Here is a 25,726-nt window from a genome sequence, read left to right on the forward strand (position 1 = left end):
GGCCCCCGCTGGTAGGTGAAAATATGGATTGGTACCCACGGTAGAGTATAAAACCTGGGGAACGTCTGCTGAATCAACACCAACAGCTCTACTACTAAACCCTATCTCCACTTCCAAGTGGTGACCGTTTGGAGCTCTTTCTTAATGAAAAGCTGCAGACGGAGAAGGATGAAGGCGGGTCTTCCGCGCCTAAAAACGGGACAAATTGTGCCACCTGGTCTTTGAGTACTATGATCCCGCACGTGTCATTATACAAAATCACTATCTCTTTGGGATAGTGCTCCGAGCTCGAATTACAACACCATCTACAATCCCCTCTCGCAATCCGGTGAGAGTGAATACTGAAGCCATTCACAACACAACCCTCGCATCAGGCGCGGAAGCTTTACCAACAAGTCAGCAAAATGAAGTCTTATACACCTCGATTACCGAGACAAAGATGGAAATCCGATTTCCGACAGAATGGGAATATTTGAGAAATGGGTTGATGAACTGTTCAATAACCAAAATATCGGCGAGTTAAAGGTCCCGCCAACAAATGCTGCCACCACCAAATTAAGAAGAAACAGTCCGTGCAATCCACCGGATTAAAAATCATAAGTCGCTAGGAGCCGATGGAATTACAGCCAAATTGGTTAAATATGGAGGCGACTAACTGCACCAAGCAGTTCATCAACTGATGCTCAAGTGTGGGACAGCGAATCAATGCCTGGCGGCTGGCAGCGGGGCATTATGTGTCCATACATAAAAAGGGAGATATCACGTAGTGCAGCAATTATAGAGGTATCAAGTTGCTGAGTACTTTCTATAAGACATTCTTCGCTATCTTGTTAGGCCGGATCGCCCCATACGCACAGAACATCATTTGCCCATACCAAGGGGCATATCAGCAACAGATCAGATTTTCTCTCTGCAGCAAGTGATAGAAAAACTGCTGGAATATGGACATCGGCTGTACCATCTTTTCATTGGCTTTAAAGCCGCCTATGACAGCATAGCCAGGGTAAAACTGTACACGGCCATGAGAGAATTCGGTATCCCGACGAAAATGATAAGACTGACTAGGCTGACCCTGAGCAATGTACGAGGCCAGATAAAAGCAGCAGGATCACTCTCAAGACCATTCGAGATCAACAACGGTCTACGACAAAGGAATGCCCTATCATGCGTCCTCTTTAACCTGGCCCTCGAGAAAGTGATCCGTGATGCTGATGTAAATGCAAGAGGTACGATCCTTTTTAAGTCCATCCAACTACTGGCCTATGCTGATGATATTGACATCATGGGAAGAACCACCCGAGACGTACAAACTGCCTTCATCCAGATCAAGCTGCACATCAATGAAGGCAAGATAAAGTATATGGTGGCAACGTCAGCACCGAAAACCAACCAACCAACAACATCAAACCGCATTGGTCAAACGGGAAGAATAAAGATAGAAGAGTACAACTTTGAGACCGTTGATAATTTCTTCTATCTAGGGTCGAAAATCACAACCGATAACACGTATGTGAATGAAATTCGCGCACGGTTGTTGGCAGCCAACAGAGTTTGTAAAACCTGGTTCGTTCGAAACGTCTCACCATAGGGTCAAAGCTCTTACTGTACAAGACAATGATCTTGCCAATCCTCATGTATTCTTCGGAGACTTGGGTTCTTAGTAAGAAGAATTGTGAACCTTGGCCGCGTTCGAAAGAAGAATCCCCGGAAGAATTTTTGGCCCCCTACATGAGGATGGACGTGTCCGTAGCCTACATAACTATGAAATCTATGAGCGATACCATGCCCGTCAGGTTGTTTATAAAATCCGGCTCAATAGATTACGGTGGGCGGGTCACTTAATCCGTATGGATGAGGATGATGCAGCCTGGAAAGCCTATAAAGGAAATATCTAAGGTAGGAAACGGAGACGAGGTAGATCCTGCCTGACAGTTTTAAGGGATATCGAATTGGTGGATTTCGGCGTGAAACCGGGATGTCTGGAGTTCCTTATTAAGGCAGGCCTAGACCGGATACCGGCACCGTTGATGATGATGAAGAGCGGTGGGAACGCTCGGGAAAGGATCGGTGGACTCACAGGCTTATCCCTGCCATCAAGGAGTGGTTGGAGAGACGACACGGTGAGATTAATTATAATCCCACGCAGTTTCTTATGGGGCATCTAGGATATCGCCAATACCCTGCACAGGTTTAAATTGGAGACCTCACCCGACTGTCCAAGTTGCGTTTGAGTCCCACACGACCCAGAGCATATATTCTTCCAAATTTATGGAAGAAAAGAGGAATCTAGAGGAGATATTAGGAGAGGTGCTGGTACCAGAAAATCTGGTGCCGAAAATGTTAGCACATCAAGAGAATTGGGATGCAGTCAATTCCATGATCGCATCTATCCAAGCCAAGTTGCGAAAGACAGAGGAGAGGAGAAAAGCGCGGTGATGTGGGCCGCCTATAGAAGAAAAGTGACTAAGCTAGATTGAGCTTATGGTGGTTCCGCGGGGCAGGGAGAGAGTCGGGGGTGGTTTTAGTGGGTGAAAATCCCACAGGCTGGTGTGTCCAGACCAGTGTCTTTTGAAGATTTCCATCTCCTCAAAAAAAAAAAAAGACAGACAGACAGACAAACAGCAAACCGATTTCAATAAGGTTTTGTTTTAGACAAAACCTTAAAAAGGGCTACCAGTCTAGGAAACAGGTCCAATTAAAGGAATCAAAATTCCAAAAGTAGGTAAAGCTCGGTAAATTTGCCAATGTATCCAATATACACCGGTACCAGAATTTATTGCAAGTAACTAGGTTGTCCTATTACGTAACTTCAGCCGCGAGCTATCAATAATTTAACTTTCATTATTGAGTCACCATAAATTATTGCAGATATTACCGAATTTTGGCATTGTCTGAATTCTTTTGTCATTCCAGTGGTTATACAACGATTATGAGGCACTTCTGTAGCCCTCTTCCGAAAGGCGTCTCATTGTTTTCTGACAACTCAAAAGAACGCCTAAAAAACGTTGGTTAATCCGCCCGTCATTCGTGCGTGTACATAACTCATTCATAAGTGAAATTTTTTATCCGGAAAAAAGGGGCTTGGCACTTACCATACGTACATGCATGCATCTGATTGTTACGATTCGTAACTTCAATGAATCAATCTAGATATGGCGAGTACGCAGATACTTATGCTGAAGAAAGTTTCCGATTGAGTAATTCAACGGCAAATAAAACTCATGATCATTATTTTGTTCCTGCTTGGTCCTCATGCCGCTGCAAACCCTGCCATTTTATTATCAGGTATCAAATCGAAGATTTTTATGGCACATGAAATTTATTACCGCGAATGGTAAAAATTTTGCCATTTTGCAGATTCCATTGATTGCATCGACTGCATTTATTGCACTCGAAATTGGGTCGTGGTGAATCAGAAAATCGTTCTGATATCTGCCGGGGCAAGTAAAGCGGATTAGCGGAGCAAGAACGATGCTGAGGAAAGTTTCGGTTGGGATGAGGTGTCATGTTAATAAGTATTACAGTTTTGATGGACCAGTTTGAGAATGTGGAAAGGAATTTTTTTGAAATGACTCTTATGTGATGTGGGACCATTTTTCAACTTTTTTCCGTTCGCTGGCAAAGCTGTCCGCTGTCAGCCATTTCTTCCTGATTTTGAAGTTCAGAATTTCAGAGCAGGAATTTCTTGATAATTCTCCTAATATTTGAATTGAAAAAGAATTATTTTGGGAAATTTTGGAAAATAATTTAAATTAGCTTAATGTCGAGTAATTACTCCAGAAATCTTTTGATCTCCAAAGTTAATCAACTGAATGGAATTGCTTTCTGCCGTGGAGTATAGTTGAAATAGTGCCTGCAGGCGAAATAATGAAATGGAATTTCAAGAAAACTCAGCCAAATCCTACGCAAATCATATCTAATCCACTGTGTTGACTGTGCTATAATTAGTATGTACTGACTATACCACAATTCTTCCAGAGCCCATCAACTCCCTCTTTTTCCTAGAAGTAATTTGCATACCCACTTGAAAATTTCCTCCCTTAACTTTCTCCCGAAAAATACGCAAATATCATTAGCCAACTGGTTGAATTTCTAATGGAGTCGGTTTTTTTAAAATCAGATTCAAAATTCGATGGAATAAGAAAGACATCAAGAAGAGCTAGTCATCGTAGACAATTTAGACAAATTGGCGACATGATGTTGAAGAGCACTTAACTATGCAAAAAAAGACGCTGCTGGACCAAGTCCGATATCGATTTGCATTAGAAATGACGCTAGTAAACAACCCGGTCCGCGGGGTGTCCATATTCACTCAAGTGGTAAACAGTGGGCTTCTCGTTGTGGGAGCCACTCATCCATATTCGAATTGGAAAATAATAAATGGATCTCCTAAGCATTGCTCAAAGTTCGCCTTGGAAATGACAACCGTAACTTTGATATCTGAGATAAGCCCGGAGGGAGTATCAGGCGTGTGCCGGACCAGCTTAACTGGCTTAACTCCGAAGTGCTAATGTATTCTGGCAGTTTTTTCTGGTTTTTTTTTCAGGCGAATTTCGTAATAAGAGCACTCTCAGCGATTTCAACATTTCAATTCGGTAGTTGCGGAGGCGTCGGTGTTAATGATGATTTATTGCTAAATTAAACGCTAGAGGAGCAGGGACAGTTTTTTTTTCGCTGTTGAGTGCTTGTTCAAGCTTTCCGCCACTTGAGTCGATGACTTGCTCACTCAAGATGTTGTTTTCTTCTTGATTCCGAGGAAGTACTTGTCGGCAGAGGAAAGTACATTCGAATAAATAGTTTTAATTTCTTAATTGGGAGAGAAATATGCAGCCAAGGGAAATTTGGAATTTCGCTGAAGTGCACTCCTTGTGATTTTTGAGCTAGTCTTGCAGTTCGTTGTTTATGAAATTTTCTCCATTGAATGACGAATCTGAAAGGACTTTCGATTTTGTTGGGCTCTTTTCGGGGTCTGGGAACTGTCTTTCATACTTGTTTGGTACTTTCACTAATTGAATGGTTCATTATAAGTCACCATCTATGGGGTCATGAATCATAACCGTTCGATGTGCTTTTGAATGAGTTGCATTCCAAGAAATTTTTGTTTGACTGGAGGAGGTGCAGAAATTGATGTCGATCCATGATATTTTTCAAACAACTCATCGATGTTTCCTAGTTAAATTTCTAAACTTTCCTTTCCATTTTTGTTATTCCTCAATCTTCACCACAGGGGAGAGCTCCATTAAAGTAAGCTTTTACCTGCACGATAGATTGTTTGTGTAGGGGCAGAAATTGAAAGGGACCTTTCTCGGCACCTTCATGTCGATGTACCTTCTGTAAATATTTGAGGTAGTTTCTCTGAATATACGGCTTGGATAAATGAGAGTAGTGAAATCGCTAGTTTATTTTGGCAAATATGAAAAACAAAGCTTAAAATTAGGTTGATTAGCTTCTGATAATTCTCAAATACGAAGTAGAAGAATTACTTATAAAATACGATAGGAAGTTCTCCCTCTTCAAACTCGTGGCGGTCACCACCATGAAAAAGTTCTGGTCCCTCAAAGGTTACAAAACGGTATGGAAGGGGAAGCGGGTGGTCCTCTCGCTCAAATTCCGTAGAAATCCCACCCTTAAAAACCAATGCGCTGTAAATGGGAAGTATTTTAATATCATCATAGTAAAGTTCAACCGCGCCCCCGAAAGAGGAAGAAAAAGGAAAGGGTTTCACTTTTCTAACTCCGGAAAAACTTTATGATGGTCACTACTTTTTGAAAGATTATGGTGTCCCAAAAGTGGCTACTTTCGCACTCGGGCGTATAGGACGGGGGCGGAGGGTGGTTCTCCTCTAGAACCCGCTCGCATATCGCGACGATGATTGCCCTACCGATAAGTTTATTAATAAAACGGTAGCTCCGTTTTGGAGGCGCCCCGTCTTTCAATAGGGGATGATCGCCATAATTCTTCAATGATACACTTTTATTCCCTCCCTCTCCGGGGTTGGCGCTGACAAATTAAATGGTACCATGATGATATCGAAATATTCCACATTTGAAGCACCATCAATCTTTTAAGGGGAGCTGGCCGACGGGGGGTTTAAGAGAAAAATTCTTCCGTTTCACTTTTCTTTTTACCTGCTGGGAGAGGGTTCAAGCTATACCGTTTTGATATGCAAATAGCTCCAATATAGGACCCCATAACTTCTAAGGAGTTTCATCAAAGTAGTTCCTTTGTTTTCTACAGTTCGTTTTAAGTAAAAGTTTCCGGTTTTACTATAGATCCATTGTGGTTTTTGAAAAGAGCAGACATGTGTTTCGAACACAACATATGTCTGCACTCTTCAAAAACCACAATAAATCTAAAGTAAAACCGGAAACTTTTTGTTTTAATAGTTTGTCTTAAGGGGGATGTCCGTAGTAATTTTTTATGAGGTTAAAGGGGGAACCATAATTGCACTATTTTCTTCGAACACGGGTTGAAATTCGGACTCCTGTTGTAATTGCAGGGATTTAACCATACTACTGATTAGTATTCGAATAAATGATTGAGAAAATTACCAGAAATTAAGAGGCACGACCCAAAGTTGACAGAGCAACACTCATAATAAAACTCCCACCAGTGGGATACAAACATTAATTATAGTTACCATAAAGCCTCTATGGGAGAAGAAATCGAGAAATATTAGAGGGAGCTTTTCTGTAAGGCCTTCAGATTTAGATTAGGATGTGTGTTCGTGTATGTGGTGAGAGAGTTAGTAGTAAAAACGGTAGTGGTCAATTGTATTCGACGCCCTCTGTCTAACGAATTAGATTCATCCTGGTACTCTTTGATTTGACTTGACCTTGCTTGGATATGATGTTACCTCCTGCAGCCGCTGTTAACCAGTACCAGAAATCTGACGATTGATTCATCCATATATGAGGTACTCACATAGGAAATGTTCTATGGATTCCACCTCATCATCATAAGTTGGACACATCACATCTTGCTGAATTTCTGATGTGAATATATGCTCAGCTAGTCAACTATGGCCCGCCAGGATGCCCACAATATTTCTGCATATCTTCCTATTTTTCAGCAGGATAGACTTTGCAGTGTGTTTGATTGATTCTGACGTGAAAATTTGATGTGTTTAACGGCATTTACGCTTTTTGAGGCGAACAGAGGATGGCTCAATGCACTCAGGACTGCTAAGCTATAGCTGTAGGGCGCGATGAGCCCGTCTTTTAATTACTCATCAATCAACCAGGTTCCTGCTTCCATGATTGTATACACTTCAGGCCGTTGAATATTGTCCGGAGAAATAAGCCCAGAGAGTAATACTAAATGATTCTTTTGTCTCACCTTAGCCCACTACACTACATATGATAGGCGAACATCAACCTAATGATAGCAACATATATCCCAGCCGGGACAAAGGTTCGTCTGCATAACCCATGAGCTTCAAAAGTCGTTTCACTTTTGTCTCTAGGTCTTTGTTTCAAACAATGACACGTTGTATACACACCGTGCCAAGGTCTCGATCAGATCCATTTAGCTAAAGTATTATCGGTACGGCATACGGATTTTTGCAAAAGCGCATAGCCAAAAGGCCCTTCAATGACCCATCATCTTTCAGAACTGCGTCTTGTATCATCGAAAACAAAGAATGGAGAGCTCACTCACAGAAATTCTGCGCTTTTAAGCATGATCATTTTCATTTAACGGGTACGACCTTGATGCCTTTTCACCAATATGATGCCCAGCCAGTCTCTCTAGACGTTTTAGAGAGAATGATATCTTAAATCAATTTGTCTGAAGTTTTCTGGGTTTCAATAGTTGTTTTGCCCAGAAGTAAGCACGCAGCCTAGAGCAAGACATGCTGGAAAGATATTTCCTAGAAGTCGCTCTAGGGGCTCCATACGGGCCTTTAGAATCACTAAATAAATGCCATTTATGCCAAGTATTTACTTTGAATTGTTGAAAGGATCGTCTACCATATTTTGCTTTGTCGTTGAAATATTGATACCCTCTACATCTATGGATTAATCCTTCTTCGCATTCATACTCTCCAGCGTCCGAATGCAATGTCCGGATTCTGCTCACCGAGCCTGCCTTTTTTCGAATGGTGGGTAACCAACATCTGACATACTCCATGTCTTCGGCTTAGCTTCTAACACTCTTTCCTCAGGCGCTCCGCAGGATGATAAATTGTACCTCGGACATTTTGTTGTCCTAAGAGGAATCTCCTGTGGTAGCTGCCGCACTGTTACCCTAATGTTCAATCAATGCGGTTTACAATGTGGATTGCATGTAAATTCAGTAGAGGTCATCAACTCGAAAGTGGTGTTTGGTACTCTTGTGGAGTACAAAACCTGGAAGACGGCTGACGAACCACAACACTCTGCTCCCAAATTATATCCGAATACTATCAACATCCACATGGTGATTGCTGGAAGTTTATTACCCGCGGAGGAGGGAATGAATGCAGTCTGCTTTCCATGGTGGGTTTTGGTTTAATCCCTATCCAAAAATATTGGTTTTCACGAAATGAAGAAAGAAGGTTGAGACTGGATTGGATATACAACGACGAAGACGGCAAAGAAATAAGACAAACGACTGTCATATTTTTCCATGAAAATGGGCTTCAACGATAGACCAAAATTTGCTTAACAGTTGCTTGCCTATGTTACAAGAAATGCGCTGGACAGGAACCGTGTAGGCTTCGCAATGTGTCACGAGATGTTATTATTTGCTCTAAAAGTATAGGCGAACTACTATAGATAGACAGGATTGCGAGATAAATTGCTGAACGCCATTCATGTGGGGAGGAGGCACTAGAATTGGAAAAGGTTCATTCTATGACATAAAAATCACACCTTGAGATTTCAAGAGCAAAGTAAAGAGGGAGTTTTGCCTTCCGAAAATGTCTGCATTATGCGTGCTTTACGAAGTAGTGCGGAAGGTGATGTTGGCGCAGGCGAAGCAGTCCAGCACGTCGGTAGAGAGTTTTACAGAATACGCATATCGAGGAAGTTCCAGCTTTTTTGCAGGTAAGGAAGATTAAAGCAGCGGAGATGGTAAGGATAGACCACTTGGGAAAAGTTCTTCTCAAAGGATCGAATGGTTTCTCGTAATCAGAATTGCAGGAAGGGGCTAGATCGAAGCTTAAGGCAATGGCTACCGAAGCGGTGCTTATCGTGGAAGAAAGTATTAAGTTCTTGGATCGAGCTCAGATATGATAAAAAGCGTATACGAAGAAAGTGGGAAAATGACGATGACTTAGAGCAATAATAGGGGCAATCACTTCCCAAGTGCAACTCCTATATAGTAGCACCAAGAAAATATTGGGGTGTAATAGCCTCAACTTGCTGTAGAGTTTCCAGATTTTGTTTAAAGCTGAGGAAGCAGATCTAGAGCTGTTAATGCGTAGAGCTACGCGAGCTTAGGTGTCATCGTCGGTAGAAACAATGATATTAAATGGTAAAAATTGAATGTCAAGACGTGCAGCTTTACCTCGTACTGCTAAGGATTCATTAAAACTATGTGAGTACTTGTTGTAATGCTGTGACGAACAGTGAATATTCGAATTTTCTGTTTTTCTCGCGCACCTTAATACACTTAACAGCCAGGCGTTTCCGAACGGGTTCTGAAAAAGGGAGGGACGGTGAAATCGTTCCGCAATGTTTTGACCACAATTTTCTGGAATAGAATCATCAATACTGTTGACTTGAAAAATGGAAAAACAATCACTGGACAGTATTTTGCGTCCTTATTGCACCCGCTGAGCGAAGAAATCAAGATGTCCTTATTTGAAAAACAAACCCTCTTTCATTAGCGCAATGCATAGGTGCACACCTAAGGCTTCCAGTATTTTTTTCTGCATCCGAATATAAAAAAAATAGCTCAATGGACACCGGTTCACGACGAGTGAAACGCACAGCTGCACAGCCGATGTTTTCAAGGTATTACCCTTTATAAGCGGCATTAAGACTGATCTTCGAAAAAAGTGGATAACGAATACGTGCGGTCAATCCCGGAGCAAACCCTATCTACTATTACACTCCATTTGCAGAGTTTCGTCAAAGAAAGCCTTATCTACCTTAAAAAGACCAACACATCTATTTAATCCAACTCGGAAAACCGGGAATCTGGGGCCGCTAATCACTAATTCCAAGCAACGCTCTGAGCTCCAAACCATCAAGAGAAAACGAACGATACGACAAATCATTTGGTAATCGAGTGTGACTTCACTTGCAGGATTTTGTTCTAGCGCAACGAGTTCCAGAAGAAATGACAGTCAAACCATAAGCGTTGCAAATTAATTTTAAGTCGAGATGATCAAATCAAGGATGTCGGAACAAGGTTAATTCGACTGTGTATTGAATATAGCAATCATTTTTCACAATAATTGCCAGAAGTAAGGTCTAGTCAGTTAGAATCTTGGAATATTCAACCAATTAGCCACAGTGTCGATATTTAGGGATAGCACGAGTGCGACTCAACTTGTTGGGCGCTGTTCCAGCTCTTGCAATACGGGACGTTTAGATTTCTTTTTGTAGTAGAAACCAAGGTGATATTTCTGTAACCGTTCACCGACGGACTTGGAAAATGTTCAAAAATGCAAGTCTTTCATACCCTTAAACAGGAAGCCAAGTTTGTATTCCGTGATTGCCGCCGAACTAAATAGTTCCAGCAATTGGATGCCAACCGAACTATCAATTTCTTCTAATCCAGCGCACCAACCGTTGTTGTCCAGAAAATCAATGATGAGATTTGCGTTTGTGGGGACTATTCCATGTGCCTTAAGGACTTCCCAAACCAAAACCTCAATTCTGGAGCCCACCCAATATCTGCTTCCGAATCCAGATTGACACACTGCCACACTGGATGACAAAAAAGTCCTCAGTAAGATTGAATTTTTGGATGCCTGTCTCCAGCTGGAGAATAACGCGAAGGCTTTATTCTCTACCATTACGTATTATGACATCTCCTCGCTCAATCGCGTGCAACTTAAAGGAAAGGTGGCCTCAATTTCGACGACTGGCTGGAACGTTCGCCTACATCGACGATGTGGCTATTAGCAGATGATTTGGGGGACCGCAATGAGCAACTCTGAAGTAAGCGGTAACGCTTTCAAGATTATGCTCGTTTCGATCCCATTCTGTGGCTACATCGTAAATACAGAGGGAATCCGTCTGGATCGTGATAACATCAAGATAATTAAGCATGGTTCGACCGACTGATGTCCACTCAATATCAGTATTTCTCGAAGTAATCAACAGCAAGTTCATTGCATGCGTAAAGAATCTGGGTCACTTACTCAACAAGTTTCTTAAAAAAGATGTCGAGTTCATTTGGAATGAGGATAAGAACGGGTGTTCATGTAGTTACGTAAGATGCTGATGTCCGACTTGGTCCTTATGCGTTGGACCTGGCGCCCTGGGAATGTATTTCAACTTAGTCCCCTCTTGCTGGCGACCGAATCTTTATCCTTCAAGAAAATTCTTGGGGAGCTCCATGATGATCACCTGGACATAGCATCACTAGTGATATTGAGAATTTCGTCAAGTTTTATGCTGAGTTCTATTACTTGATCGTCGTCGATCCTTTAGCACGAAATCAATACAAACATCATCAACGATTGATGCAGTACATTTAAATCTCGATGAAGTTCCGGTAGTGGTAAATGAGGAGGTTCTAGATGCAGCGAAAAGATTGATTGAAAGAAAGACTCCAGAACCGCATCGAATCCCTAATATTGCCCTGGAAGTAACCGCCAGGAGAACATCAGGTATGTTTGGCTAAGTTTTCACGACATGCCATAGGGAAGGAGAATTCCCCGAGCAAAGGAAGCTACAAAAGCTCATACTCATTCCGAAGGTAGGCAAAACATTGGGTGACCCTTCTTCATATAGACCGATATGTCTGGTCAATACCTTTGGCAAACTATTTGAGCGAGTAATATACAGCAGACTGTTCGCTGTTGCGGAAGTAAGGAGGCCTTTCCGTCAAACAATTCAGATTTCGTAAGGCGAAATCAACATGGTGACTGGTTTGGCTCAGGCTGCAATACAAGAAGGAAAATGCTACGCAGTAATAACCCTCGAGGTAAAAAATGGGTTCAATAGTGTAAAATGGAAAAAATCATCGAGGCACTTGAAAAGCTACATACCCCAAAATATATTCTACACGTTGTTGTTGAGTTTCTCTTTGGGAGGAGACTTTACTGCGACTCGGACGATGGGCTAAAAATATCCTCGACAACTTGCAGGGTGCCACAGGGTTCTGTCCTAGATCCCTTGCTGTGGCTAGTTATGTATGATGGAGTGTTGACGCTACATCTTCCGGACAACGTGACAACTATTGGCTTCGCCGACGATATCGGAATAACAGTGGTTGCAAAGCACCAAGACGAGATCGAGATCTACGCAAATGAAACGATATGGGAGACCAATTTCTGGTTGAGAAATTCCGGCCTTTCACTTGCTGAGCATAAAACAGAATTAGTTCTGATCAGCAATAGAAGAAAGAACACAGAAAAGAAAATCAAAGTTGGCGAATAAACAATTTACCCCCAACCATCACTCAAATACTTGGGAGTAATTGTTGACAGAAGACTCAACTTCAAAAAACACAATGAGTGCGCGTAACTAAAGCGTCTTCCATCGTTGCAACGATTTCGTAGATACTACCGAACATTGATGACCGTCTTCTGCTTTCCAGGGTAGTCCCTTCCATGCTTCTATACGCAGTTCCAGTTTGAACAACTGGGTAACAAAGCAAACTGCGGAAATTTGGGAATGGTGTATCCTCTAAGTGCTCTCCGGGTATGCAGTGTGTATTGGACAACATCAGAAGAAGCACTAGCTGGGATGCTCTGCATAGTTATCATGGCGACCGAAGGCCGTCGACTTTACGACAAAACGTATGGAGTCTAGCGTATTTTGACGGCAGCTGGCACGGTGGGAATCTATCGAAGAGTGGCAAAAAAGATGGGACGAGCCGCAAACTGGTCGTTGGACATACCGCATCACTCTGGATATTCGGAGATGGTTTGAACAAAGCCATGGGGAATTAATCTACGAGTTAACGCAATTCTTAAGTGGACATGGAGGTTATCGGGCTTGTTTACATCGATTTGTTAACGACGAGTCACTATGCTGCCCAAGATGTGGTAACGTGGCTGAGAATGCGCAGCATGTCATATTTGATTGCCCCGGGTTCACTGCGCAGAGAACAAGAATGGAAGCGGTCGCAGACAGGGGCTTAACACCCGGAAATGTTGTGGAAATCATGCTGGAGTCAACGGATGCTTGGAACCAGATTGTAAAGGAATTGCTAGCTATTCACCAATAGCTTAAGTAGGAAGAACTACGACGAAAACAAGGAAGGGAGAGAACCATAATGAGCCTCAGTTAAAAGCTGATTCAGCCTCGCGACGCAGTATTTTATAGGAGTTCCGTGGGGGGAGTTGAATGAGAAGGAGGTGGTTTTAGTGAGTAGAAGTCTCACATAACGGCATGGCAGGAGTCAACAGCAGATTTGAACCTTTCCACCTTCCAACGCCGAAAAAAAAAACAGACAGACAAACAGATAGTAAATCGATTTTAATTAGGATTTGTTTTAAGAATAGAGCCTTTTAAATTAGCCAGTATTTAAAGCCTAACCTGACCGCAACAAAGCCAATTTTTTTATAAGGATTGCAAGTGTGCTAACTCCTGATGGTGGGCCGGACTTTTTCCACTTTTTTTCGTTCACCATTCCTTGCCTTGGACGGGATTCCAAGCCTTCGTTGTATTTTATAGAAGTTAGGTGCTAGTCCAAAAAGAGAGGCTTTTGGTTAAAAAAGTGAAGAGTGAACAAAAATCAGGCTAAATTCTTATTCATAAACCCATGAAGGTTACACGTATGCCTTTATCTTAGAAAGTAAATGCTATTGAATCATAAATCGCCTTCAAAATTTTTGGAACAGCTCCCATTATCTCCTCAATTCTGTACCCAATGTTTCTTATATGGAAGGTCCCATTGTGTCTATCATAAAATATCGTCCAAAGAGGGCCAGATTGACATCGTAATTTCCAGGACATTATTTTCACTTCCTCCCAACACGATGACAACCAACAATAACAATAAATCCAAAACTGATTTTCTAAATCTTGACCCTGCTTAACCTTATTATTCTCGAATCCTTTTGTGATCCCTTTCCACTTCGTCCCATTTTATCATAAATTGCTGGTAAAAGTTTAAAATTAGCTATCTTCCAGGACTTGTCTTCCTCATGATAATACACAAAATACGGTTACCAGCAAGCATCCTTCTCAGACACCCTCTAGCCTATCAAGTTTATATGGAAACAAATTAACTTCTGGGGCTGTAATTCAAATTAAAGGACGAGTAATTAGGTCGCTTTTACACCTATACACGGGCACAATACGAAAACGAAGCCCTTGATAAGGATTTGTTTAGGATAACAGTAAAGTTGGAAGGTATCTGGTGACTTTACCTGTGTATACCCTAAGTAGTTATACGAGTGTATCGCTCAATGAAATTTTATTGTGCTCACAATGAAAATAAAAGCTTTGAAGAAAGTTTTCGTGTTATTTTGAGCGTCCTAAAATTGGGTCTATACGAGGGAAAATGCTAGATGGATGAGATGTGTAATTATTTATAAGAGTTCCTCTGTTTTATTGGTTGAGAATTTAGATGTTTAGGTGAGTCTAATTTGAGATAGGACTGTGAGATTAAGTTGGAAATGTTGCCAGGTTGGAGAAGGTCAATGTTGATTAAAGTATGAAATGGAGCTTGAAATGAAACGAGAATGAGACCTTTTTGTAAATATTAGTTCAGAGCAATGAAAAGGAGATATGTATGTTCCTAAGGTGCTTAAGGCGTTGAAGGTTCGGTTTCCGTTTGAAGATGGTTTCTACTTTGTACATATTTTTCAAAGTGTTTTCTCGACCTAGTTTCCTCGGTCTCTGTTTGTTCAGTTTGTTGTCTTTATTGAGTCTTCCGTACTTTTCCGTTAACGACAGAGTTCTGGTCACTTTCCCAAGTTGAAAAGAAACTCAGCGACTTTCGCCTTCCAGGGGTATCAATTGCAACTGGTTACATCGCCACACGCTCTCCAAACTGCCTTTTGCATCATCAAAGGCAGTATCAAATTCACAAATTTGCATGCAATTCTATTGCAATCACACCTCGAAATCAATTCTACATATATGCATACAGCAGTCGAACAATAACTTACCCAAAATAGTTAAAAATCCATTCAGATGTCATTAACATTTCAAATTGTATTGCATATGCCAAATTTATATGCACAACCGAAAATTTGCATATTACAGAAAACTATTTTAAACTTTCGCTGAGCATCCTCGGTGAACACACCCCTCGAAAATTTGAGCTTGAGCACCTTCGGTTGTTGTTTACAAAACATTCCTTTCTAGTTTTTCCAATAGGTCGACCTTGTCATTTCCATACGGAATAAATTAAAGGTCATAAAAGCGTACTGACACAGGCAGAATGGATGCGTCCCACTGTAAACCTGGCTCACTTGCTAGTGCAAAACGGAGGTGGAAGACAGACACTAGCGTGAAATCAACACCGAAGTGCATGTTTTTAACATGCGCAAACTATCTCATAAAATATTTCAATCTTTTAGTGAAAAAAATTCAAGCTTTTATCTGTCATTATCCACCCACATGCCGTTGGGCAATCGACAGCATTTTGATAAAATCATAAATTATTTTCACGCTTTTTTCCAAGCAGTGGTCTGAAACGTGTTGAGGTCTAAGTGGAGCACATTTTTTATGGTTTTATGTAAATTTGTTAACAAAGTGTGGCGAATAACTAGTTTTAGTTGGCATAGGCTAAAGTTATATTTAATCATCTATTACTTTAATTACATTTGAAATTAAATGAAATGTTTATGGAGTCTGGAGGTGGACGAGCCCCGAACTCGTAGTCTGGTCATGATCATGTTTTGTTCGTATTTGTACCCGAAGGGTTATGTCACTTTTATAAAATTGGGCGTGGAAATGATGAAGCTTCTTTTTTTCGAAAAACCTCATCAAAATCGCTCCCAGACTTGTATGGCAGAAGGAGAAAACCACATAAATGGTCATCAAATGATTCGAATTTTCTCTTGGCTGAGTGCTATTTTAACGACAGGCATGAATAGTTGTCAGATGGTATTAAGTTAAGGATTTAAGGCGAATGTGAGACCACCATCGAAGGAGACTTCTTCAGTAATTGACGCATCATCCTTCTTGTTTGTGGCTCTTCCAGACCAACTACATCCTGTTTCTTGGGTTATTCTGCATAAACATTGACTTCAGCAGTGATTTTTGGTTGAGTTGATGGTTCCTGTCTAAAGCATGCCAGAACTTTTACAAAAGTGTGCTTGGTGGGAACTTCGAAGATTTTGTTTGGCAGTCTGTTGTCAACCAAAAGGTCTTCAGATTCGCCAACATTTAATCGCAACTCCGATGAAGCACCTGAGAGGGTTGCTCGCCTGATTAGTACTTTGTTCCTTGATATGCCAAAGTTCATGTGCCCTATACGATTAGAATTTGCGCCAAATTGGGGCCTTAAATCGTAAATTGAATTGTTGCGATTCAATTTTTTTTTTCGGCAAAACTCGTTTCCATGCCAGACAAAAGTCTCCAAGTCTCCTTCTTCTTCGATGTCTGAGCGTTATCTTGGAGCTGCTTCTGCTGCGATGTCAACTTTTTCTTGGCCTGTTCATTGGCTTTCTTTTGCAGGTCAGTGCGGTTTTGTGACGATGCCATAAAGCTGTTTTTCAACGATTTTCCGCACGATTGGCTTTTGGTGTAGGAGCAGCAAAACGAACTTGGCCAACAGCAACTAATGCTGCCCGAAGTGACTTGGATATGGACGCTGCAGTGAACGTAGAAGATGCAGATGCTGTTGTCGTTAATGTGCTTGCAACATCAGAATCTATTGTTGACACCTCTCCAATACGACCAATGTTCATATCGTTGTCTAGGAAAACCATGTTGCACACGTCTCCCTCTTCATCAGGTTCTTTGGCCATTCGATTTTCACTGCTAATATATTACGCAAGAAAATCGTCAACTGTAAATATGTCAGGATTTACAGGACAAATGCCCGTTGATGCGAAGCCTTTTCGGATATTCAAGACCGTGCAGTTCCGAATTAAGGCCTTTTTAATCACTCCAGCTACATGGTCTATTTTGAACTTTAGCCTGGCATAACTGAGACACCATTCATGGATTTTCACAGCGTATGACTTTTTGACGGGACCAAAAACAGACACATCCAGCGGTTGCAGACAGTAGTGCCGTTATCAGTGCACTGATCGATGGTATCAAGCCAAACATGTGACACGTAATTGTCCATGATCAACAGTAACGGATTGCCTTTCAAGGCTGAAAAGAACCTGATGAAATGCTTAATGCTAAAAAAACCAAGGTACCAACCCTTTCTGTGTGACCAATTTCACAGGTTGGGTCGGTCCAGTTGAGAAGCCACTTTCGTTGATATTTCGGATTCGGCGTTCCGCAAATTGCGTCTCCTCAAAATCAACGGAAAAATTGTTCGCCAATGGTCTGTGAAATTGTTGCAAGCTGGTTGATTGTGGCTACCGCGACGATATATTGGGATGGTGGCCCATGAAGCTTTAATATCAATACGTGGTCGCTCTACCAGCTTTTGTCCACCATTTCGGCATCGCACCATTTCTCCCATATTCGTAAGCCATGCGAATATCATTTATGGATAAGTCATAACTCATTTTCGCACATTTCACAAAGTACGACATCAGTTCATTTCCCTCAGGCGAATTAAATATCTAAGTCGGAAAAAATCACTAATTAAACATGGACGGATCATTATTATTATTATTCTGTTAAGGGAAAGCCTCTTTTACTGGTTATAGTGTACCTATTGATCATAGTATCTCAAGCAGGCCTATAACTTTTAGGAACTTTAGTATGTTCCCTACTTCCAGATCTTTCCGCTTTGCATCTGGTATTAAGTGTTCTCCCAGATGTCTCGACCTACTTTGCACAAGTGCCGAACACTGTCCCAGGACGTGTATAGAGGTTTCGTTCTCCTCCTAACAAAACCTGCAGGCAGTGTCCGTAGATATCCCTAGCTTCCTGAGGTGATAGTTCACCCGACAATGACCAGTGAGAATTCCCACTATAATACGGAGGTTCTTCTTGGTGAGGTTTAAGCAATCCTTTGTGTGCATGGGTTCGTATCTCCCAAAAAGCACTCTGGACTGTTCCGTCCCTGGTAGGCCCGCCCAGTATAGTTCCCTCAACCGTTCCTCTTCATTTCTTAGTGTCATTGCCATGAAACCGTTTCCGATTCCACAGAAGGGTTCTGGCCCGTGTAAAGGCGTCCCTGCTCCCTTCTTGGCTAGTTCGTCCGCTGCCTCATTGCCTTCCAACCCACCATGGCCTGGAACCCAAAGTATCCAGACCTTGCTGGACGAGCCGAGTGTGTTCAGTCTCTCAAGGTATTCCCATACTAGTTTAGAGTTCACCTGGTTGGACCTTAGTGCCTTGATCGCTGCTTGGCTATCGGTGAGAATAGCTATGTTCTGCCCCCTGTAGTTCCTTTGCAGATTAAAGGAGGCACATTTGTCTATGGCGTATATTTCCGTCTGGAATATGCTAGTGTACCTGCCCATTGGCTCAAAGTACATTTTCCTTGGACCAATGACATCGGCACCCGCTCCCTCTGCTGTGAGGGATCCGTCGGTGTACCAAGTAGTCAGTTGCTGGTTTAAGCCGTATGTCGCAGCCACGCTCTCCCAGTTTGCTTTGTTACTCCTGGATGGACCATACAAGGACGAAGTAAAAGGGAGATTTTAGTTTATAATCAAGAAAATCATCGGCTTTCCACCAAGAATGGCAGTTAATTTAAAAAAATTAAGCACTTCGTTATCTGTAACGCTGGTAAAACTGCGTTCAGCTGGTGCAAACTGCACGTTAAATTTCTTCAAATGCCGTGATAAAGTGGAGGGAACCAACTCGAATCTTTCGCTAGCGGAACGAAGTGAAATCGGATGATCGTCTTTCACCAATTTAAATATGCTTCAAAATTAACCGGAGAAGAATGAATTGAAAAATAAGAAGAAGAAGAATGACTGTTGCTTATCACCCCACTTCACCTTACCTGAGTCAATCCAGGGTAGTAATCTCGGGCGAGCGCAATGCTGACCATATTGCTTCCTATAGTGTACCGTTGCGGTTTTTAATGAACTGCTCTAATACATTCCAAGGCCCTGATCTAATTGGGTTGTCGCGCCAACGATTATTATTATTATTAACTCAAGCAAAACCGAAATTGATGTAAAACGTTGGCAGCTGGACCAAAAAATAAAGTAAGCAGCTGGGCTGTACAGTGGATCAGAAGAACTTGCTGATTCAGACAACTAGACCGTAAAAATATACATATATAATAGTATGTTGTCATGCTTATGTATCAACGTACGTCTTAAATCTAAAATTTACCGCAATGCCGTCCGTACTGTCGCTCTCTATGGTTCTGAGTGTTGGCCAAATATAAAAGACAATGAATGGCGTCTTGCGGTAATGGAGACGAAGATGTTGCGTTGGATTGGTGGCGCCACACGTTTTGATCACATCCAAAATGAGGATATCCACGATCGTTATGGGGTTGCAGCGATCGTGAAAAAGTTGCGAGAGAGGCGTCTTCGATGGTATGGTCACGCAATTCCTGCTAATTAGAATTCATTTGCCAAGATTGGTCTGAACATCGAAGTCGATGGTAAACGATCAAAAGGCAGGCATAAACAATGGTGGCTTGATACGATGGATGGGGATTTAAAAGCCTCGAGATTGCACCCAGATCAGGCATTCGATAGAGCCAAATGGCGAAACCGATCACGACGAGCCGACCCCGCATGTGAACGGGACAAACGCTGAAGGTGTTCTACTAGAACACCAGGGTGGCCTTTTTGTTGCCCAAAAGTGATTTATCTGGATCAAGAGTTTCCTAGGCGGTTATCCGAGGTGATAGAAAAAAACCAGAAAGATTTCTTTACTGAATAAGTTTATCATGGATTTAAACGAAGGAATCAAGCAAATATTCATATTTGGATTTTTGGTTAAGGTGCAAGTAGAAAACCACAACTTTTTCCCAAAAAAACCCTCCAGTTTTTAATGAAAAATTATTTGTAGTTTGTGGCTGAAAAAAATGAGTTCTCCGTTCAGAATCGGATATTTAGTATGTAAAAGAAATTTTAAGCGAAATCCGGTCAAAGGTTTTCGAGAAATTTTGACGATGGACTTAAAAAAAGGTTTAGAAAAAAACGCTATTCAAGTTTGATACATAAATAAAATGGGAAAACATTTTTAACAAATCCTAAGTCCGCATCCAACTGATGTCGGATCAACTTACTCCCCCTTTTTCTGGTCCACGAACACCTCATTTGGACTTAGCACCTAAGTTTCAAAAAATAAAATGAGAAGACGGTTTTACGGTTTCTTACATAGAATTGTCGATTCTAGCTCCATAAAGCAACCGCATAATCCAAATTATCCTTTTACTTCATCCTACAACAAATTCTTTCCTTTTGAGTAGCAGCCTGGGTTTTGCGTTCGGGTTTCGATATGCAATTCTAGCCTTCTTAACGACAGGTGCCCTAATGACGTCAAATTTTCTGACAATACTTCTTCCAAATTGTAGTATCAGAAAAAGGATTGGAACAAAAAATCGATTTTCAGAGCCTTTTCTCCCCTTAAACAAATGATTAGTCGTTGTAACCATTTCATTTCATTATATGAGGGGCTGTCATGACAGCTCTTCGCTCCCGCGGATAAACATAAACCTTAAGTGATATTTACTCGGCTCATGAAGTAAACGCGCACGGAAAATTATGACTCCATCAACCATTCCGTGGTATCTGCAAACATCTGACGATAACATCATCTTTTGCTTAGGGACAGAGTGGTTTGGTGCACGGACATAACTCATCAGATGCTGCCTCACCTATGCCCCACCGACGAACTAATCGCCAATAAAATTCTTTGAAAATTGGGTATTCGCCTAAGAAAAGTGGTCCGCGCACTAGAAGCAAGGAGTAAGACACTATTCAAATTTAAAACGGTGCCCAATCAAGTAATTGACGGATTCAGGACTACATTATCCCTAAACAAAAGGAATTCAAGCCGAAGGTTTTCGGCCGGTATAATTCATACCCATGACGGATTTTTAAATTAATATATTCAGAGCCAACAACACCTGTAACTCCTTTCGGTCACAATGTTTGGCAGGGCAAAGGTGAGGCTGTATCCGATCAGATTGCATTTGCCCTAACGAATGAAACAGTAAGCAAACGTTTTTTAATTTTACGAGATGTTTTCATTCGTCCCTCAGTGCAATTGGCATCATAACTAAAACCTACTTGCAAAGTACTAGTCGAGACCTTTCATATTATACCCTGCGTGGTTACATTTGGTTAAAAAAGACTGTTCAACTCCTTTTAGATATTTGGAGCCTCTTAAACTCAATAAGGGTTATATTCGGCAAAAAAATGTACATCACCTTTTGCATGGATGGGAAGGTCAACGTACAACAATGACATTTATTGTTTGTGTGTGGGTTTAGGATTTATGTCAGTAGGTATCACCGCTTCGAAGAAAAGTGCGTGTGACAGACAGATAGACAATAAACAGATTTAAAATAATAAAAACTTGCTTTTTCTATCAGCTAGTGTTATTTATTGGTCTTGCAAATACCGATATTTCGGGAAACACTTACTCCCTTCATCAGTGCTAACACGGACTTCTTAGCACTGATAAAGGGAACAAGTGGTTCCCGAAATGAGACAAGGCGATACGGAAAGTAATATTCGAGCTGGCAGAGCTGCCTATGAGGCAATTGCAGAGTTTAAAAAGAGTACACATATCATGGAAGATACGGCGTTGCTGCAGGGAGGGGAGATTGAGGATGCGGAGTCGTGACGGTAGTCAACCCGTGGAACGTTCTTTTTATAAAAGAGGGTCCGGCTGAATTTGGGTTGTACAACTTCAGGAGCGCCGCAGTCACGAATGCAGAAGTGGGACCAGACTACACAAAAAGGATATTTCTGACAAGGGAATTGAAGAGTGTTAAGGAGGGCTGAATTGAGGTACAGTCAGAGAAACGTAGGATAAAACCAGACATTTTGGAAGATCTATTGATGATGTCAACGAAGTGGAAATTGAAACGAAGTTTGTCGTCAAATATTACATCCAGGTCTTTGAAGGAGGTCAGTAGTGGAAGGGGTTGTCCACTGAAAGAATAGGTAGTTGAGGATGAAGGCGAGGTCATTGATAAAAAACAGGAAGAATAGGTGGCCAAATATAGAGTCTTGAGGAACACCAGAGGAAGGAGAGAAGGAACCAGATGAGTAAACATGAAAAGAAACTTTGCAGGAATGGTATGAGAGATAGGAGGAAAGCCAGGAGATGACATGGGGAGGGAAGTCGAGTAATGAGAGTTTAGACAGGAGGATATTATGGTCAACGATATCAAAGGCTTTGGAGAAATCAGTATAAATAGCATGTACCTCCTGTCGTGAATTAAAGCATTTAGCAACGAAGTTGTTAAAGATCAGAAGGTTTGAAGCCGTAGATCTATGTTTCACGAAACCATGCTGTTCTTTGAAAATGAGATGGATCAATCAGTCGATGACGTATCTTTCCAGGATTTTGGAGCAAGAGGAGCGAAGAGAAATGGGATGTCAGTTCACAGGAAGAGAAGGATCACAGTTCTTGAGGATAGGGATGATAAGGGCCTCTTTCCAGAGACGGGGGGTATAATCTAGATTTTTGTTGTAGAGTATACTCAGGGGGAGGGAAATGTGTTTTCTACAATTAAGAAGGAAGAGGTTAGGAAACCCATCGGGGTCAGGTCCGACATTGGGTTCAAGATTACCAATGAAGAACTCAACCAAGGAAGGCGTAAGGAGAGGAGCGGCCAGAGATTCGGAGCAGTCTGCAGTTAAGAGAGGTGTAGCGGGTTGAGGCGTTGAGGGAGAAAACACTGAAGAGAAATAGGTGTAGAAAAGGTCGCGTCTCTATCCGGATCAAGCCTTTAACTGAGCAAAATGGGACAATCGATCTAGGAGAGCTTTCAACATTTGGTTTTGTTTAACTAAGGATATTATTAAGTAAATTGACTTAAAACCTCCTCCTTTATTTGGGCTCGGTGCAATTACATGGGTATCTTAAGTGAGAATTGTTCCTAACATCAAAGGCTCCAAAGTAATCTAGTAGGAAGTTTTAAATGACTAACTGCAATCTCTATCAGATACTTCAAACACCAAGTTGGGAATTGGGAGAAATGTCCTACGACTGCAACTAGTAGAAGTTTTTTCGTGACCCACGTTGGGCGCCCTTTTTATATTTCCCTATAGGTGGCATTATTTTCCCTAGTTTAGGCTCTAAATCGATTCCAGTACCATTAAGCGATGGGGGAGGTTTTGAAGCGCGTGATTGGTTTGCTGATGTTATCTATCTTTTAAAAGAAAATTGTGAGTTTATTAGCTCTTATGCTATATTCCTAGTAAGGCCACCTAGAAATATATAGTGCAGCATGGTTAACAAACATTATATCTTGGTCATTGTTAAAGTGCCCGGTACCAGCCAGAGCATATCTGAAGCTGTTACTTATATCTGACGTTAGGAAGAAAATAACCCTCGATGTCGCAGACGCCAGATACTATGTGTGTTATCTGAAGGGGCATGAAGGAAGAAAGGAAACCTTGGGTAAGCCAGGAAGAAGGTCGGAGCCACAAGACCCGGCATTAGCTACGCTGAAATTGTGGAGGGTATTAGAAGAAGTTATATTCGGAGTTAATACGGACTCGTCCGGTTAGCCCAGTGGTTAGAGCACTAGATTGTACTGTACTGTAATCGTGTAGTGTACCGTTATGGTGTTGAATGAATGACACACTTCAAGGCCCTGATCAAAATGGATTGTTGCGTCAACGATTATTATTACTATTAATACTCGCCAGTGAGGAAGAGCAAATCATTAAGAACCCCATCGTTGAGCAGAAATGTAAGAAAGTAATATCAAATTTGTGTTCAGTTTTGATCACGTTGAATGTTTATGGACCGCGACAGAGCGTACAAACGAAAGGCTTAGTACCACAGACCTGGGCGGTAGTGTAAGTCGCATTAGGTATACGCAGAAGGGGAATCTAATGCTGGAGCTAAGCAAATCCCGCGAAAAGAAGGAAAATTGTTTTCGCGGCCAGGTGAAGAATGTGCTAGGTGAGCAAGCTGAAGAAAAAGCTCGAGCTCAAGAGCTCAAGATTTTCTCTCGCAAACCATTCGAGAGTCGAATGTGGACGTGGCGGTAATATGTCAACCTTACTGAAAATACGTTAGGGCTACCTGGGTGAAAAACTCATCGGAAAACGTGGCGATATGGGCATGTGGGTGGCAAGCTATTCAAGCAACAATGGCAAAGCCTACTTTGTAAGGGTAAAAAAGTCAACGGCGTCCATATCAATAGCTGGTACGTTCTTCCTAGCGTAATATGAGGAGATGTTAGACGCTTGGTGTTGGAGGTTAGGGACCAGAAGTCGAAGTGGCGGAACTGGGGGCCAAATCCTGTTTGAAACTTTCGGAGAGCTGGACATCGTACTAGCCAACTTTGGCTGCATACCCACCTTTCGAAGCAGAAGACTAGGCATAATCGTTGATTTGACTGCACCTACGGTGACCACCAAGTCGTCTTCCTTGACATCAGAAACGGAAGATGCAACAGTTGAATGAGCAACAGAAGTGGAAAAACCAGGATGGCGACGCAAGTTCCGCGATATTCGAAGTAGCCTTAAGAAAGCTATACGGGAAAATAAGCGGAATTTCTACAAGCAGTTGTGCCTGGAGGCAAATACGATCCCGTGGGCGCTCCGGACAAAATTGTAAGATTCGAGGACAAAAATTACTCCAAGTGACATGCCCGTGACCCCTGTTCAAAATAATCGCAATCCTTTTCCCACAATAGGAAGAAAGTAGACCGCAGCCAACGGTTCAACAGGACGTCTTCACAATCCCCGAGGTGACCGAGGAGAGCTAAAATAGATTTGTAGACGCATTGCGGATAATAAGGATTCGGTACAAAGTTCTGAAGTTGCTGCTAAAATCGAGCCCGCATGGGTGGTAAGCATATTTGAGTGCATGGTGGAAGGCGTGTTTCCCGCCCAGGGGAAAAGGCTATGGAAGTCCCATAAACCATCTGGCGCACCCTCTTCATACCGCCCTATCTGTCTTTTAGACACTACGGGAAGAATGTTGGAGATTGGGAAATACAACAGGCTAAACCGTTCGTCGAGCTAGCGGGTGGTCTATCAGGGCGGCATATGCGTTTCGTAGAGCACGGTCCACTGTCGATGCAATAACAACGGTCGTGGAGCTGGCTCGGGAGGCATCGGCTGTTGGTAAGTGCTACGCAATTGACTGAGTTATCTGAAACGTGTTGTGGTGTGTTGGAGGACCTTAGTTGCAGTAGGGATTTGATAGACTTTCGACTCCACTCGAACCAAGCTCAAGGCCGAGAAAAATGGGGAATGATTTTCCATGATTTTCTTGGACAGCAGAGAAGGACCCTAATGTTGAAGGACTTTAAAAATCATTTTAGGGACATGCCTAGTGCCACGGGACTGCTTTTTGGCCTAGGATTGGTCGCAGATGCAAAATTCGTTTAAATTATCCATAGGACCTTATCACTTCATACC

At 42.0% G+C, this 25,726-nt stretch overlaps 1 protein-coding gene across 1 annotated transcript in view; it reads right to left on the minus strand.

Annotated features, from left to right (window-relative positions):
• Positions 1-25,726, minus strand: part of LOC119655025 (serine protease 27-like) — a 39,916-nt gene that overhangs the window by 12,576 nt on the left and 1,614 nt on the right. The gene's annotated exons all lie outside the window — the stretch shown is intronic.

The sequence above is a fragment of the Hermetia illucens genome, chromosome 4 (genome assembly GCF_905115235.1).
Source record: "Hermetia illucens chromosome 4, iHerIll2.2.curated.20191125, whole genome shotgun sequence".
NCBI lineage: Eukaryota > Metazoa > Arthropoda > Insecta > Diptera > Stratiomyidae > Hermetia > Hermetia illucens.